General features: G+C 40.6%; 1 protein-coding gene and 1 long non-coding RNA gene across 18 annotated transcripts in view; one reads left to right on the top strand and one right to left on the bottom strand.

Moving 5' to 3' along the window:
* LDLRAD4 (low density lipoprotein receptor class A domain containing 4) overlaps window positions 1–19278 on the bottom strand; it is a 431752-nt gene that overhangs the window by 208310 nt on the left and 204164 nt on the right. The window contains exon 4 of one of the 17 annotated variants that reach the window (XM_078060656.1): window positions 13609–13705. The exons of the other annotated variants lie outside the window; for them this stretch is intronic. The gene's annotated coding sequence lies outside the window, so the exon portion shown is untranslated. The remainder of the gene's footprint in view (window positions 1–13608; window positions 13706–19278) is intronic. 17 annotated transcript variants of the gene reach the window in all.
* LOC144379900 (uncharacterized) overlaps window positions 1–19278 on the top strand; it is a 164395-nt gene that overhangs the window by 88667 nt on the left and 56450 nt on the right. The gene's annotated exons all lie outside the window — the stretch shown is intronic.

The raw sequence follows: 19278 nt of genomic DNA, 5'->3' as shown, positions 1-19278 counted from the left end.
AAGAAGATAGAAGAATAAAAAAATGTTTTCTTACTATATTTCATCCACTCTTTGTGGAACTTGTTGAGTATTTCTGCCAAGCCTGAAGTTAAAATATCAAAGATTGTTTAAACATTGGAAATATTTTGGCTACAAATTCATGGTGACTTCAGATGTGTAATACTGGAATGGACTACAGAAGGAACAACTTGGGAACTTAATTTTTGCTTCAGGAGCTATAGACATAATCTAAAAATCTGTAATACTTAAATAATTCCTCTTCCTTAAAGTTGGGACTTTTTAAATGAAGAAAATGGTTGGGGCGCCTGGGTGGCTCAGTCGTTAAGCGTCTGCCTTCGGCTCAGGTCATGATCCCAGGGTCCTGGGATCGAGCCCCGCATCGGGCTCCCTGCTCAGCAGGAAGCCTGCTTCTCCCTCTCCCACCCCCCCTGCTTGTGTTCCCTCTCTCTGTCAAATGAATAAATAAAATCTTTAAAAAAAAATAAAAAATAAAAAATAAATGAAGAAAATGGCATTCCTTTCTGCCATAACTCTCCGTTTCTTACGAAAAAATTTCCAGAATCAGCCAACAGATTTTAGAATCACTTTATATACTCTTAGCAATACAGAATTTCCTCCAAATTTAGGGTCTTCTTTAGTTTTTCTACATTCCTACATAAAGCTTTCTGATGATTTTATGACTTTGAATTGTCATAGCTTCATAAAATACTAATGCTAAGAGGGCCCTAGAGACACAGTGGTCAAACCTCTCATGTCACAGATGAGGAAATAGTCCAGAGAGAATTCCTGACTTACCCAAAGTCAAAAAATGAATTCCCTGTAATGGAACATCAAGCCCAATATTTCTATCAAATTGAGGGGAAAACTTTTTTGCCTTAAATATCATTCTAGTTATGTACAAACTAATATTAACCAATTGGAGTATACCATGTGAGAGAGGAAGAAGGAAAAGAATGATTCTGTGAATCCCAAACGTACATACAAAAAACAAAAAAAACAACCTATTTTAAAAAAAACCTGGGGGGCACCTGGCTGGCGCAGCTGGTACAGCATACAATTCTTGATCTCGGGGTCATGAGTTTGAGCCACACATTGGCCAATATAGTCTACTTTCAAAATAAATTTTTTAAGGACCGGTAGCTTAACAATTTTATATTTTACACCTAAACTTGGACAGGATTCAAAGATAAATGCTCAATCTTGAACTCCAGGAGAACAAACTTGCATCTCAGAGATGAAAGTTAATCCACTTGGTAGAGTCAACATTCTATTAGTTAAAAGACAACAAAAAGTACTTGAAAGTTGCTAAGAGAGTAGGTCTTAAATGTTCTCACCACAAAAAAAGGAAGTAATTAGGTGACCTGACCCAGGTGGTAGCTAATATGATAGCAGTCATCATTTTGCAATACATAAGTATATCAAATCAACATGTTCACTTAAACTTATATGTCATTGTATCTCAAAACTGGGGGGGAAAGGGCAAGAAAAAGTTGTTTTCATTTTTTCCTATACTCTTTTTTAAAGCCTTAGTTTTCACAGATATAATCTCAGTCACAAAATAAGGACCTATATACAGTATTACATCACAGCTGTAAAATCAGCCTTTTTTGTGAATTGGCAAAGTAGTCTATGATATCTATTTCTGTTAAAATTCATATAGCAACATCGACTCATTCAGTTCACACTTCTATCATTCACAAACCTGAAAACTGAGAGTGATTCTGGCTCCAGCATTTCTGACGTTAAAATCTAGAATTTGCTCTCAGTAATGGGGGCCTTCTCAATGTACCTACATTGTGAATAACAGAGATTAAACTTAGTTGTTAGCAACCTATAGGTGAAGAATTAATAGGTTTCTAAAATTAGTATAAATAATTTTAACCACAACCAACATAATTTTACATCTCCAAGCATAGAGATGACAACAATATTTTTATTGACTTATACACACATCACCTACTCCCCAGCAAGGTACAGGATGACCTACCATAAAAGTAAAGTTTAATAAAAATGAAAAACAATGAGTAGAAGACAAAAAACATGAACCAAAAAATGCAAGGGAAATGAGAAAAACTTTGTGACTTAAGAGAGCTCTAGTAACTGGTCATTAAACTGAACTCCAAGGAAACAAGCTGCCCCAGAGACAAGGAAACCAGAGACATGGTGGCAAGCCCTTGCTAGCCAAGACTGGTAGGCATTTCAATTAATCAGAAACAGACTCTTCCTGCTTCTCAGACTTAAAAGGGTCTGTCACCGTTTTTATCAAGCGGTGCTATACAACAGTATGAAAGCTATCTTAGATAACCAATTTTGTCAAAAAAGGGAAAAGGGCTCCCCATATAGTTATTTCCTTTATCAGCTTTCAGTGAAGTTAGAACACTGGAGTAGTTTTTATAAAGTGAGCCAGAATGACAGCACCAGAAAGTAGTGATTTAGCAAATTATGAAGATAAGGCTTTGAGAATCTTCAGAAATTAAAAGCTAATTCTTAGGGCTATTCTCAAATGTCAGCTTTTGACAGCATGTGAATGGCATAGGAATGATGATATGCATATTCTCCTACAAAATTTTTTTAATGTGAAGAATACATTTTGAGTAACCTGTAAGAGACTTAGAATCTCACATAGTGGCAACACTGATCTCTTTGGAAGTCTGAGGGAAGAGATCTGCAGAAGTTGCGTGTGCCTCGCTTAATATCACACGGTGATCTACACAGCATGCCGAAAGTCAAATGTAAAGACACTGTATCACTAATGATGCTCTCCCCTCCCTCAAAGACAAAGCTGACTCTCCTGGTTATAAATTTGGAACAAAGGGGAATTTAATTAGAAGGTTTATATTCTGTGTAATGAATTAAGTTACCCACAAGCATTTAATAAAAGTCATATCTTAAGTGGTGCTAACTGAAACTATAGTTGTCCTTCAAAAAGATGAATATGACATGATAAAAAGGATATTTGCCCATATAATAAGATTAACATAGAAGAGCCTCCCATCAAAGATAGTAATAAAATTTTTTTAAACTCAATCCATTTTATGATATGGCTTATCACTCCCACTATGGTGCTGAAAAGATGATTTTAATGTGTCTGAAATTATCTGAGAACCATAAGTGAAAAATGTGCTCTTAAAAGTCCAAGGTATTTTCAGGCTTTAGACTTCTAGTTCTACAATTACCTTTTCGAGCAGCTTTAAACATTGCCCAACTTTCATCAAAACACCATAAGGCATTTTAAAAGTCAGTAAAAGTCTTTAGGACTTGAATTGGCAAACAGCACTATTTCTTTTTTGTGTTTAAAACCAATTAATGAATGAATTTGTTTCTGTGTTTTTTTTTGTATATAAAATGTGAGGAGGTATTCTTACTAACTTCTTAGCATAGTACTAAAACCAAGCAGGTAAAAACTACCTTAAAACACTATGAGGAACAAAGTGTTTATCAATATATGCAATGCACATGGGAAAATAGTTTGAAAGTTCAAAATACAAACAGTGTCTACCTCTGGGTGCTGTGGTCACTAAGTAATTTATAAGTTCCTTGACAATTTTAAGTATGACTTTATAACCAAGAAAAGTATAAATCCTATTTTAAGGGGGGGAAATCTCTGAAAATCTCGGTGAAAACCAAATGTTTGTAGAATTCTAAATCTATCACAATCCTAACTTTAACTTTAATAAAGTACCTAATTCCCCATGGCATCATCCAAACAGAAATCCAGACAGACAGCTCCAACCTCATAAGGATAAACACTATTTCAGTTACATTTCACTTCATTAAGTACATTATTGACCACCTATCATGGGTGGAGCGGTAGTAGAAGAAGGGATACCAGTAGGCAGTGTCTGCCCAAGTAACTGCCAGAGTGGGAGTAACTGCCTGAGGGGAGTAACTGCCTGAGCGGGAGTAACTGCCTGAGGGGAGTAACTGCCTGGGGGGAGTGGCAAGGGAAAGAGGTCTGCCATGAGGTCAAGTCAGGCCTGTGGAGGCTTGAGGGCCACTGGACAGAAACCTGCTTTACTATGAGAACTGAGGCATTAAAGAATATTAAGCACATGGACCGATACACTCTGACATTTAAAAAATATTTTATTTCAGTACAGTGTGTTTAAGAGTGTGTGTGAGAGAGAGAGAAAGAGAGAGAGAGAGAGAGAGAAAGACGTCCAGGTCTACGGGTTTATACAAAGAGAAAAAAAAAAAAGAATGCTCATATAACCAGCACACTGATCAAGGTACAGAAAAGGCATGGGGTAGGGGTGTGGTTCCTGGGGTGTTCAACTTTCACTTTAACAGGATGTCACCGTATGTAAAAATAAAGCAGGGGAGGTAGGGAGCAGGTATCCAGTCATGAAGAACCTTGTATGCCTTGCTGAGGACTGTTAATGGCTCTCAATCTATAGGTTTTAAATAAATGTATTTGAGTGTAATGGTAACTGGACAGTATTGAGCATTTAATATATACTCACCAAGACTAACCTCGGATAACGGTTTTCTTATTACTTTGCTCCACTTGAGTAAGCAGCATAAACCACAAAACTCAACAAGAGTTTTTAAGTTTGTCCAGTAACAGATGTTTCCATATGCATTTGAGGTACACAGCCTATGAGGACCACACCCAACTCGCAGGACCAACATAAATAGATGCACAGTGTTTTACAGCACAAAGCTGGGCCCCAAAAAGGAGACCCACAGGGGCAAAAGGGAGGCATTTATCCTTCGGTATCACAACTTCTGGGCCTCAGGCTCTTTCTAAGCCATTCATTGCTTCATTCATTCATTCAAGAGTTTGGGACAAGGAACATGGCCATAGGCACCAAGGACAGACATAAATAGTCCACTGTCCTGAAACTCAGAAAACTGGCTTCTCTTCTAGTTCTTAAATACCGTGTTTCTCCTCAGGCAAGAATCTTATTAACCTCTAGATTCCTTGCTGGTAAATGAGGTATCTGGATTAAAACAGTATTTTTGAATCTTTACTCTAAATAACCGAGGTGTTCCCTTTGAGGCCCCAGGATCAACTGCAGGAGATGGGGGTGGGGATGGGGTCAGTAAAGGAATCCTGGCAGTTCCACTAGGATCTGCATATAGATTAGGCTTTCCTCTGAGATTTCACTGGAAAAAGGCATCCCCCAGCTAAAAATTCTGAAAGCCACCGAATGTCTTACATTCTAAAAGTCCTTTCAATTCTTAAAATCCATGATTTAAGAAAGAAATTTTAAAGAATGAAATCCCACTTTAGTCCTTTGGTACTTCTGTTGCCTGATCTTGATTATCCAAATGACAAGTGATATTTAAAATTTCTGAATTCTGGATATTTTATACATACTGATTATCAACACCATCTCTATGGGATCCTTCACATTAGGTATACCAACATGCTATAACTTTCCCCATCTTTAAAACAAAAATGTTTTGGCCCCATTCTCTGCTTCCCTCCTCCCGTAGCTTAGGGCCTCCAATCTGCAATTCTCCCCTAAACAAACTCCAGTCAAGCTTTGGCCCCCATCATTGCACCAAAAATGCTTTTCCAAGTCCCCAGTGACCTCCATGTTGTTTGCTTCAATGTGGTCACCTCAGGCCTCATCTTACCAGACTGCTTTGACAGAGCTAATCAATCCCACCACCTGGAACCAACTGCTTCATACATACAAGGACATGTCCTCCTACCTTAATGACCATTGCTTTCTCCAAACCTCCTCATTTGGAGGGCACTTTTCAGTGTCCAGGCTCACCCTTAGCCCATTCCCTTGAGATCTCAAGCAGTCCGGTGTCTCCATGCTAATAACTCCCACAATTATACTAGAACTTCCCACCTCTTCCTAGGCTCTCGATTCCTCCAATCACCTGCTCAACATCTCCATGTGGAATGTAACAAACATCTGAACTTACCAGGACCAAAACCAGGTATCTCCTTTTCCCATGCAAACTGGCTCCACTCACAGCCTTCTATATCTTGAAATTTCATCCTTCCAGTTGCTCAGGCAAAAACACTGGAGTCATCTTTGGCTCTTTTCCCCAATCAATTAAAAAATTCTATTAGCTTTACCTTCAAAATACATCTGGAAACTGGCCCCTTCTCACCATCTCACTCCAGCCACCCTAGTCTAAGGTGCCATCATCTCTCAACCAGATTACTTCAATAGTCTCCTGACTAGTAACCCATCATATTCTAGTCCCAAGAGAGCAGCCAGACTGTTTCTGCTGAAATGGAAGCCAGATCAGGTCTCTCCTCTGCTCAAAACTCTCAAATGCTGGGCGCCTGGGTGGCTCAGTCGATTAAGCATCTGCCTTCGGCTCAGGTCATGATCCCAGAGTCCTGGGATCGAGTCCCACATGGGACTCCCTGCTGAGCAGGGAGTCTGCTTCTTCCTCTGCCCCTCCCCGCTGCTCATGTTCATGTTCCCTCTCCCTCTCTCTCTCGCAAAAATAAAAAAAATCCTAAAAAAAAAAAAAAAAACCTTTCAAATGCCTTCACTCAGAGGTTAATCCAAAGTTCTTATAATGAACTCTACACAACCCTCCATAATTGGACTCTCCAACCCCCCTCTCCTTCCCTTAGTTGGCTCTGGGCACAGTGGCCTCCTCACTGTCCCCTGAACACACAAGGCTCACTTACACTTGGTGTTCCTTTGCCTGCAACACAGTTTCCCAGAATGTCTGCTAACTAATTACCTCACTTTCATCAGGCCTTCGCTCAAATGTCAACCTTTCTGTAGGGTATTCTCTGACTACTCTGTTTAAAATTGGAATCCCGGGTGCTTGGATGGCTCAGTTGGTTAAGCATCTGCCTTCGGCTCACGTCATGATCCCAGGGTCCTGGGATCAGGTCCCACATCAGGCTCCTTGCTCAGCAGGGAGCCTGCTTCTCCCTCTCCCTCTACTGCTCCCCCTGCTTGTGCTCACTCTCTCTCTGACAAATAAATAAAATCTTTTAAAAAAATAAAATAAAATTGGAATCCCTTCTCCATTACAGTCCCCCCAATACTCCTGGCCTTTCCCATCCTCCTTACCTATTTTCTGTTTCACCACAACTTATTTCCAACTAACATTGTATTTAAATATACGCATAATCTTTTTCCCCCCAGTAGAATAGAAACTACATGAAGGCAGGTAGGGATTTCTGTCTGCCTGGTTTTACTGAGGAATTCTCAGGGTCTGGAACAGGGTCTGGAACACAGCCTGGAACAGGGCCTGGTATATCATAAGTATTCAATAAATATTTGTTAAATAAATCAATGAACAGAAATAAAATTTCATCCAGAGGTTCTTTTTTTTTTGGTAAAGATTTTATTTATTTATTTGTCAGAGAGAGAGAGAGAACTAGCAGGAGGAGGGGCAGAGGGTGAAGCAGGCTCCCCGCTGAGCAAGGAGCCTGATGCGGGGCTCGATCCCAGGACCATGGGATCATGACCTGAGCCAAAGGCAGATGCTTCACTGACTGAGCTACCCAGGCATCCCGTGTCCAGAGGTTCTTATAGGGAACACAATTAACTACTGGTATCCCTTTGAGTGAAGAAAGTTTTCTCTAACTGAGCAAATATCCTCACTAGGTATATATATGCAGAAAATGAGGTGGAAAAGAGGCAAAAAGGAGATAAAATACAAATATATTACTAGCAAATTATGTGAGATTTTTTTTGAGGTAAAGAATTAGTTAAAATTATTAGCCAGAGTAGTTTTTGATTACCTGTGGTCCTCATTTATGGAATTATTCTCTCTCCAGTGTTCAATGTCATAAATATTTAGGCTTTTTCCATCTGTCCCTTCCCAGTCATCTGGCCTAATTCCTAAATCACAATATTCTCTCTCAGTGCAGTCTTGTGTGTTTTGGAGAGAAAGCCCATTGTCTGGCTAAAGCATTGGACTGTTTGTTCAGGAAACAGACAGCTCCTTCCAGCACCCTGAGAACTAGGTGTGGACATTCAGTTCCCCACCTGTTTTATTTTTTAATATTTACATTCAAGTTCACAGGAGTCAGGGAGTAAAGTAGGTATTTATCAATTCACGGTACTGCTGATCCAGTCTTGTCCTCAAGTTGATCACAGCTAGGTATTTTCTATTTGGGTACAAACTGCTTCACTTTCTTGAGCCTGACAAAGCTGTCTGCCTGGGATCCTCCAACTGTCACATACCCTTGAAGAAATTTCCCTTCCCTGAAAACTTACACCTGAGACCTCCACAAATCCAACCTTGCTAACCTAAAAGTACAACAGGGAGATAGCTATATAAACTCTTGTGTTCCCTTCCTCCTTTAGCCAACCCACACTGGAATTTTGAGATGGTATCTTTATCCTTTTTTAACGATTAGTAGGATGCTCTACTGTAAGGAGAAATGTCCCTTGCCCCAATCAAAGATGGTTTGCTACATTTTGTTTTGTCTTATTTCCCCTATTAGTTCCTTGAAAGCCCTTATTTGGCCCCTCAAATAAACTTCCCACTTCAGGCCTTATTCAGCCCTGCTGTCCTCTAGGATAAGCTGATGACCTCCTATCCATGATGGTGCTGTATCTGGCCAAGTCTCAAAGCTCCTTCACAACACACACACATGGCCCTAGAGATGCTCAGGGTTGGTAGACAGAGCTATCCCTTCACGTCCAGAGGAAGATTTTCAGATACTTAAAATAAGGGCCTTTGGTTTCCACAACTAATCAAATTCAAAGCAGGGATCAGTGTGGGTGAAAAGCCATTGCCTCCCTCAAATGCCATACTTTAGAGAGAGAAAAACTAGTGGGGAAACCCTCTTGGCTCTTAGCAGGAGGATCCCACTGATCCAGGACCAATCCTGCCTTGGAAAGGAGAGATGCAGAAACCTGCAGCCCTGCACTCTACTTCCATCCATGGTTACTGCTTTATTGGAGAAAATGACCGGAATTGTGATGCCACCAGCTTTTGCTTTTCTTTTTCAATATTCCTCTGGCTATTCGGGGTCTTTTCTGGTTCTATACAAATTTTAGGATTATTTGTTCCATTTCTTTGAAAAAAGTTGATGGCATTTTGATAGGGATTGCATTAAATGTGTAGATTGCTCTAGGTAGCATTGACATCTTCACAATATTTGTTCTTCCAATCCATGAGCATGGAACGTTTTTCCATTTCTTTGTGCATTCCCCAATTTCTTTCATGAGTATTTTATAGTTTTCTGAGTACAGATTCTTTGCCTCTTTGGTTAGATTTATTCCTAGCTATCTTATGGTTTTGGGTGCAGTTGAAAATGGAATCGACTCAGAGAGCCCAGAAATGGACCCTCAACTCTATGGTCAACTAATCTTCAACAAAGCAGGAAAGAATGTCCAATGGAAAAAAGACAGTCTCTTCAACAAATGGTGTTGGGAAAATTGGACAGCCATAGGCAGAAGAATGAAACTGGACCATTTCCTCACACCACACACAAAAATAGACTCAAAATGGTTGAAAGACCTAAATGTGAGACAGGAGTCCATCAAAATCCTAAAGGAGAACACAGGCAGCAACCTCTTCGACCTCAGCCGCAGCAACTTCTTCCTAGACACATCGCCAAAGGCAAGGGAAGCAAGGGCAAAAATGAACTATTGGGACTTCATCAAGATAAAAAGTTTTTACACAGCAAAAGAAATAGTCAACAAAACCAAAAGACAAGCGACAGAATGGGAGAAGATATTTGCAAATGACATATCAGGTAAAGGGCTAGTATCCAAAATCTATAAAGAACTTATCAAACTCAACACCCAAAGAACAAAGAATCCAGTCAAGAAATGGGCAGAAGACATGAACAGACATTTTTCCAAAGAAGACATCCAAGTGGCCAACAGACATATGAAAGTGCTCAACATTGCTCGGCATCAGGGAAATCCAAATCAAAACCTCAATGAGATACCACCTGACACCCGTCAGAATGGCTAAAATTAACAAGTCAGGAAATGACAGATGTTGGCGGGGATGCGGAGAAAGGGGAACCCTCCTACACTGTTGGTGGGAATGCAAGCTGGTGCAGCCACTCTGGAAAACAGTATGGAGGTTCCTCAAAAAGTTGAAAATAGAGCTACCCTACGACCCAGCAATTGCACTACTGGGTATTTACCCCAAAGATACAAATGTAGGGATCCGAAGGGGTATGTGCACCCGATGTTTATAGCAGCAATGTCCACAATAGCCAAACTGTGGAAAGAGCCAAGATGTCCATCAACAGATGAATGGATAAAGATGTGGTGTATATATATACCATGGAATATTATGCAGCCATCAAAAGGAATGAAATCTTGCCATTTGTAACGATGTGGATGGAACTTGAGGGTATTATGCTGAGTGAAATAAGTCAATCAAAGAAAGACGTGTATCACATGATCTCACTGATATGAGGAATTCTTAATCTCAGGAAACAAACTGAGGGTTGCTGGAGTGGTGGGGGGTGGGAGGGATGGGGTGGCTGGGTGATAGACATTGGGGAGGGTATGTGCTATGGTGAGTGCTGTGAATTGTGTAAGACTGTTGAATCACAGACCTGTACCTCTGAAACAAATAATACAATATATGTTAAAAAAAAAAGAAGAAGAAGAAGAAGAAGATAACAGGAAGGGAAAAATGAAGGGGGGGAAATCGGAGGGGGAGACGAACCATGAGAGACTATGGACTCTGAGAAACAAACTGAGGGTTCTAGAGGGGAGGGGGGTGGGGGGATGGGTTAGCCTGGTGATGGGTATTAAAAAGGGCACGTACTGAATGGAGCACTGGGTGTTATATGCAAACAATGAATCATGGAACACTACATCAAAAACTAATGATGTAGGGCGCCTGGGTGGCTCAGTTGGTTAAGCGACTGCCTTCGGCTCAGGTCATGATCCTGGAGTCCCTGGATCGAGTCCCGCATCGGGCTCCCTGCTCGGCAGGGAGCCTGCTTCTCCCTCTGACCCTCCCCCCTCTCATGTGCTGTCTCTCTCATTCTCTCTCTCTCAAATAAATAAATAAAATCTTTAAAAACAAAACAAAACAAAAAAAAAACTAATGATGTAATGTATGGTGATTAACATAACATAATAAAATAAAAATTAAAAAAGAAAAAAAAGGAAAAGAATACAGTTGGCATTAAAAAAAGAAAAGAAAAGAAAAGAAAATGACCTACTTCTGACAACTGAGATGGGGTGAGAATCCCAAGTTCCACAAAGACAAGACATATTTTGTCCTGAATATGCTCATTTCAGGCCTTTGATAAAGAATTTCTTTATAGTACCATGGGCAAATTAAGGACTCCTGAATTCTTTTGCCTATCTACCCAATAACCAAAAACAGACTATTTCTGGTAGACTTAAGAAACTTCAAAACAATTTGATTAATAACCTGGACCAGGATCTTAAAATCCATCTTCTTCAATGGAACACTGGTTGATAAAATTCTTACCTCCTGCAATTAACAACTAATCTGTCATTCTGCTCAATTCTTCCCTGAGGGCATGCCCAGTTGGGAGTTTGTTCCACTTGTGTGGTATGACCTGATGACCCAGCACCCAGGAGCTCTGGACACCCTGTTGCTCTTGGTCATCTGTCCTCAAATCTCCTCCCATGATCCCTCTGCTCTAACCTTCATGGAATCATGTCTCCCTTCATAGACTACAATCACTTTCAACCTTTGTCTGGCTACCCTTCTGCACCGCCCTCAAATACCATCAATGACCTACTCCAAGGACTTGGTCACCATTGCTGCAGTTGAGACCAGATCACCTGGACTGATAACCACAGTACTATCAATGATTCCGTAAGTATAGAAGCACATGATGAGAACAATTCATCCAGCTCTCAAGGCCATCCACATCAGTATGGAAAACTCATGTTTCTTGTCATTTCAGCTCCAACATTCCTGCCGAAGCTAACCCCATTCTATCTTGTTCTGTCCTTAATGGAGACAGAAGAAAATGGCCTCACTTAAATAACCAATCATACCCTCCAATATGGTTCTGAGGTTACCCTTTTTTTTTTTTTTTTGGTAAAGATTTTATTTGTTTACTTATTTATTTATTTATGAGAGAGAGAGAGAGAAAGCATGCACTGGGGGAGGGGCAGAGGGAGAGAACCTCAAGCAGACCCCATGCTGAGCATGGAGCCCAACACGGGGCTCAAACTCATGACCCCAAGATCACGACCTGAGCTAAAATCAAGAGTCAGTCAGGTGCCTCCTGAGGTTATTCTTTAGTTTTCTCATCCCCAAACTCCAATTCCTCATATTTGTCCACATTACTGGAAGGAGTTAATACACTAAATGGACATGAAGTGGCGTTTTAATGCCATTTCACAGCCAATATAGGAGGTTTCCTCAATACTATTTCTGTACACAAATTTATAAAACAGTAATAATAATGGACAAAACTAAAACACAAATGTGGCATAGAACCTGAGTCCTCAAACATACACCAAAAACAAATTCATAAAAAAATACAAAACAAAGTAATTTTTCTGTATATTCAAGTAAAATAAAGCACTCTATTTAAAATGTAACCCTCCTGAGCCATGTCCAAGACTGCCTATCTATGTTGCTTGCTTTTTATTTTCTACAGCACTTAACACCTTTTAATAAGTCCTACAATTAACTTTTTGTATTGTTTACACCCTCTGATCACTAGCATTTAAGTTTGCCTGAATGTAGGAAATTTTTAAGGTAATATTTAATATTATTTCCCTGAGACCTACAAAAATATCTGGCATGAAATAGGTTCTCAAAAAAAATTGCTGAATGAAGGAAAGTTTATTCTATCAAGTAAATAGTTATTTCTAAATCATAAATAACATGTGTCTCTTCTACTTTAAATTCTTCAATAAAGTGGCAAAGAAGTCAAACTCTCTATATTCGCAGATGACATGATACTTTATGTGGAAAACCCAGAAGACTCTACCCCCAAATTACTAGAACTCATATGCAATTCAGCAACATGGCAGGATACAAAATCAATGCACAGAAATCAGTTGCATTTCTATACACTAACAATGTGACTGAAGAAAGAAAAATCAAGGAATTGATTCCATTTACAATAGCACCAAAAACCGTAAGATACCTAGGAATAAACCTAACCAAAGAGGTAAAGGATCTATACTCTAGAAACTACAGAACACTTATGAAAGAAATTGAAGAAGACACAAAGAGATGGAAAAACATTCCATGCTCTTGGATTAGAAGAATAAACATCATTAAAATGTCATGCTGCCCAGAGCAATCTACACTTTCAATGCAATCCCTATCAAAATACTATCGACATTTTTCACAGGGCTGGAACAAACAATCCTAAAATTTATATGGAACCAGAAAAGACCCCGAATTGCCAGGGGACTGTGGAAAAAGAAAACCAAAGCTGGGGTCATCACAATGCCTGACTTCAAGCTATATTACAAAGCTGTGATCCTCAAAACAACAAGGTATTGTCACAAAAACAGACAAGCAGATCAATGGAACAGAATAGAAAACCCTGAAATGGACCCTCAACTCTATGGTCTTTGACAAATCTTTGACAAATCAGGAAAGAATATGCAATGGAAAAAAGACAGTCTCTTCAATAAATGGTGCTGGGAAAACTGGACAGCCACCTGCAGAAGAATGAAGCTGGACCATTTTCTTATACCATATGCAAAGATAAACTCAAAATGGATGGAAGACCTCAATGTGAGACAGGAATCCATCAAAATCCTAGAGGAGAACATAGGGCGGTAACCTCTTCGACATTGGCCACAGCGACTTCTTGCAAGACATGTCTCTAAAGGCAAGAGAAACAAAAGCAAAAATGAACTTTTGGGACTTTATCAAGATAAAAAGCTTCTGCACAGCAAAGGAAATAGCCAACAAAACTAAGAGGCAACCCATTGAATGGGAGAAGATATTTGCAAGTGACATTACGGATCAAGGGCTGGTATCCAAGATCTATAAAGAACTTCTCAAACTCAACACCCAAAAAACAGAATCCAGTCAAGAAATGGGCAGAAGACATGAACAGACACTTCTCTAAAGAAGACATACGAATGGTTACCATACACATGAAAAAATGTTCAACATCACTAGCCATCAGGGAAATACAAATCAAAACCACAGTGAGATACCACCTTATACCAGTTAGAATGCCAAAAATTAACAAGACAGGAAACAACAAGTGTTGGCGAGGATGTGGAGAAAGGGGAACCCTATTATACTGTTGACGGGAATGCAAGCTGGTAAGGCTACTTTGGAAAACAGTATGGAGGTTCCTCAAGATGTTAAAAATAGAGCTATTCTACAACCCAGCAATTGCACTACTAGGTATTTACCCCAAAGATACAGACATAGTGAAAAGAAGGGGCACATGTACCCTAATGTTCATAGCAGCAATGTCCACAATAGCCAAACTATTGGAGTCAAGATGCCCTTCAACAGAAGAATGGGTAAAGAAGAGGTGTTTCATATATACAATGGAATATTACTCAGCCATCAGAAAGGATGAATATCCACCATTTGCATCGACATGGATGGAACTGGAGGGGATTATGCTAAGTGAAATAAGTCAAGCAGAGAAAGACAATTATCATATGGTTTCACTCATATGTGGAACATAAGGAATAGTGCAGAGGGCCACAGGGAAAGGGAGGGAAAACTGAATGGGAAGAAATCAGAGAGGAAGACAAACCATGGAAGACTCTGGACTCCGGGAAACAAACTGACAGCTACAGAAGGGAGGATGGTGGGGGGATGGGGTAACCGGGTGATGGGTATTAAGGAGGGCTCCTGTGGTGATGAGCACTGGGTGTTATACACAACTAATGAATCACTGAAACACTACATCAAAAACTAATGATGTATTATATATTGGCTAATGGAACATATTAAAAAACAAACAAATAAATAAAATTCTTCAATAGATTCCCATAACCTTCAAAATATAGTCCATACTAGCTAGGCGTATAAGACTCTTCCTCCTAAAGTGCTCCTGACCACTTTTACAAACCTATTTCCCAGCTCCTCTACATATCACCCTGGAAGCCAGACACACCAAAACACAAAGATGTTCTCAAGCACACCACGGCTTCCCACCATTGTGCTTTGGTGCACACTATTTCTCCTGCCTAGAATGACTTGTCTTCCCACCCCTTACCCAACAAATGCTTACTGACCTTTCAGGAGAAAAAAAAAGTGCCATGTCTGTAAAGCCTTCCCCAACCACTCCATTCCCACTACAATAAAATACTGCTGATTCTTTCTGCGTTCCCATGGCAACCAGCACATCCCTCCAGTACAGTGCTCGTCAGGTTGCTGTCATTGTTTGTCTATTTGTCTGTCTCACCCACTGGTGAGACCTCCCCAGCCCACAACACATCACGTCTCTGCATCCCCAGCAGCTGGCAGAGCAGGTGATTAGTAATTGCTTGGCCTTAAATTGAATCCAAAGCACAGGGGGAGGGGAAGAGAGAAGTACACTCTGGGGTTCAGTTTTGTTTCTTTCAAACTTGCACCTGAAATCTATGCTTTCACCACAGACTATCCACGCAGACATACAAGTTAAAGAGAAAGATGTAAAAAAAAAAAAAAAAGTGGCACATGCTTCACTCCATTGGTTTCACATTGAATCAAAAGGGCCCATTTGTCTTTGCTAATTTAAGCTATTAAAGCTGTGTAAATCATACAAACTACTATGCTCACCCCCTCTCCACTACATGTCCAAATGAGGAGGCAATAAACACAAGAGGATAATTTAAGTACGTATGTTTTTCACACAGAGAAAATTATACACAAATTCTACACCAAAATGACAAAATGTCAATGATCACAGGTATCCTATGAGATAAAAGACATGTGAGGAGGAACCCCATGAATAGGACTTTCCACAATTCTTCAGGTGCACACATGGCGAATAACCCCAATTAATCTTGGTAATGTGATCTCCACTACCCAGAAGTTCAAAGGTGATGCTGGGGGGGATTGTGTCTCTGGAGTTTTTAGGAGCAGCCCAGGTTGCTGAGTGAGCCCCATGGTTAATCCCAGCAGTTTTCACTGGCTGGGCATAATTCAACCTGCTACTGAGGATTGATAAGCAAACGTCTGTAATATTATTGATGTCCAGAGCCTTTGTTTTATCTCATTAGTATTGGGGTAATCATAGTGAGTTCCCACTTGTCTAAAACTCTGACAATTTGGGGCCTTTAGGGAAGAAAGTTTCTGGTTTTAAGGAGACTTTGGAAAAAAACCCATTTACTACATTTCCCATTGAGCTGTGACTTGAGTTGCTTCTGGAACTGGGAGGGCTGAGTCCATGGGTGCCCACACTCACTCTTTCTTCTGCACTTCTTTCAGTTAATCACTGTTTTCTTGTATCTATAGAATACCTGTACTGGTTTCTCCACAGCCTTGGACAAGTGTCAGCTTCCCTATTCTTCAACTTCCCCCTCAGACTAACCAAAATTAAAGCAGTCACCTTTCCAACCTTAGTGTCACCAAACATCAGATGCCCTTAACTTTTGCTTTATCCCCACTGTTATTTATTCAATCACGTAGCATCTGGTCAACAACTACGTATGCCAGGTCCTGTATTAGAGGCTTTTTGCACATTACCTTGAAAAAGCTGATGCTCAGAAAGCTTCACTGAGCAGATGGTCACCTGAGGAAAAGCCAGAAAACAATTCCTCACATGCTCACTCTCCCCTGCCCTGGGCTCTGGGCCTCCAGGCCCACACCAAGCTATGGTGTGTAGGTCAGAGGTAGAGGGGCAGGAAGAGGGGGCTCTTGCGGCAATGGTGACCATGCTGCGGCATCTACAGATTGGAGGAGAGTGGGACAAAACCCAGGTTGGCTTCCTAAATTCCACACAACTTCCCCCACCCATCTACTGCTTCTCCCCAGGACACAAATGATCTGGAAGGAAGTGTCAAGACAAACAAAAGTACCCTCATACATGCACTCAGAAACACATGCCCACAAAGACCATGCCCCCCCACACATATACGCACACACAAACACAGACAGCAAGGGCCTGAAAGGCAACTTGACTATTCCATCCTGCACAGCTATCCCATTCTACAGAGATTTTACAAAGCGAGTCTGTGGTACTAAATGCAGAAAGATAATCTCTGCTCCTACTAAAATACTCAATGATTATTTTGCTCAGTAACCCTGGTATGTTTTTCTCTGTATAAGGTGGAGGAAGGCTACTTAGGGGAGCTTCCCCATCCTGTCACCACACTCAGTAGCTGCTCTGATGAGGACATCCTGCCAACTGAAGCATCTGCCAGGCTGCACTGAGTTCCTTGTACATTTGGGACACAGAGGATTAAGGTGCCTTCCAACACCAGCAAAAACTAACATTTTCTATGCTGTCCAGAGTATGCTAAAGTAAGTATTCCATAGTCAGCTGTTACCCTCTGCAAAGCTCAGGAAGTGATGAGTCACAGCTGAATGGGGACTGCTGTGTTCTATAAGCCATGCAAGGAAGCTCTGCACTTGGGTTCCAAAGCCTGAGCAACATTTTACTTAGATGTCTCTAGCAGAATAAACATTGGAGCTCAAATACGCTTTTGTGAACTTTATCTTCAATTAAGACCCATGTTCCTTATTTTTGTGAAGAATTAAGGTGTTAAAAAGACATTCTGTGCTCTGCTAGGCTGTGTCTCAAGAACCTCCCCTCTTTAAAAAAGGTTCTCAATATTGTGGCACTTTTTCCATTATAAATCACAAGTGTGGGAGCCAATTAGCAAGGGACAAACAGTTGCTTCTCCTCTGAAGATGCATGCAGAATGGCATAAAGAGTCTGTCCTCATCCAGGGCATCAGACACAGTACTTATGCAGGCATTTCAACCAGACCATTCAGCTGACGTCTGTGTATGTGGGACCCATGTGAACATGTGCACAGGAGTGTGTGTCCGGTCTTCTACCAGCTGAGAACAGAGAATGTTAGGGCTAGAAGAAACACTAGAAATTATGTAATCCAACTCCCTTATTTTAGAGATGAGAAATTTCAGGCCCAAAGAAAGGAGGAGCTATAACATGGTGGAACTAGAATCAGACCACCTGGGTTCAAATCCTGGTGCAACCACTGATTTGTTTACTTGGGCAAGTTACTTATCTTGGGCAAGTTACTTATCTTCTCCAGGTCAGAGTTCACATGCTACCTCGTGGGGATATTTTAAGGATGAAATTATATGATTCATGTGAAGAACTTAAAAGCTCCCAGATATATAATATTATATCTGAAACTAAGTTCGGGCCAAGCCACTATCTAAAACTCTGGCTTAACGACTTCCATGCTAACTGCTTTCCAACTTGGATCATCACTTATATTGTACAAGATGTTGTAAAAGGACAAAAAGACTGAATGAACATCAAAGAACATGAATCTGTGTTATATATGTCTATATACAGAGGTCCTTGTCCTAAAACTTACGTGGATTTCCAAATATCATTATAGCACATAATTTCCCCCAATAAAATGCAGCAAAGTATAACTGAAAAATTTAAGGGACCCCTTTAGACTCTTAATGATTCTATAAATATAGCCCTAAGGTAATTTACAAAGCTAATAAAATACATTCCAACTGAAGCATTTAACTCTAAGTTTTTATTGTTGGTGACAAAAGTACCTGAAGCAGTTTTCTATGTCATACAATCTAGCCACCATAGAATTAAAAAATCTTTGCTTTCATTCATACAGAATTTCTATTGTCTGGTTTTGAAACCCAACTGTTCAGAGTCTAAAGGTGGCAGGACTGAGCTGAAAGCCCCTAAGAGTGGGAGCTAAAGTGACAGGCCAGCACTCTGTCTCTGGCACAGTGCCTGGCCCATGTATGTACGCTTCTGGAACCAAACTACATCTGAGAGAGAGTGCCAGCCAACCATATCTCAAAATGTTTGTTCACTAGCTGCTGCTCAAAACTTTGAACCTGGCATACCAAAGGCAGTTGAGGTGTCTCAACATGCAACATACAAAAGTACGGGTTATTCAAAAGTTGACTGTATTAGACCTGAGGCCTGTCCATAGTGACAAGTGCCCACCATGGAATAATAAAGACTCAGAACCCGTAAGAGATGAGGGACAAAGAAAACATGAGAAGGGATTCAGGGCATCAAGAGGAGATGCAGTTTTAAAAGCCCCTCAGGCAGGAAGAATGATCTGAAAGAGGCCTGCACAGGCAAGGTCTAATGGCATAAGCTTCCATGTCCCAGATGGCGAGTCAGACAGGAGCACAGTGGTTGTGAGTTGACAGAACCAGGTGAGACTCCCAAAAAAGATAGCACCAAGCTGGCTCCTAAAGGTGAGTGCCCAGACAGGGGTGGAGGTTCCAGCATAGACTCAGTGCCTGAGAGTGGGGGAG

The sequence above is a fragment of the Halichoerus grypus genome, chromosome 13, assembly GCF_964656455.1.
Source record: "Halichoerus grypus chromosome 13, mHalGry1.hap1.1, whole genome shotgun sequence".
NCBI classification, from domain to species: domain Eukaryota; kingdom Metazoa; phylum Chordata; class Mammalia; order Carnivora; family Phocidae; genus Halichoerus; species Halichoerus grypus.
This window is presented reverse-complemented; position numbering and strand designations above follow the sequence as displayed.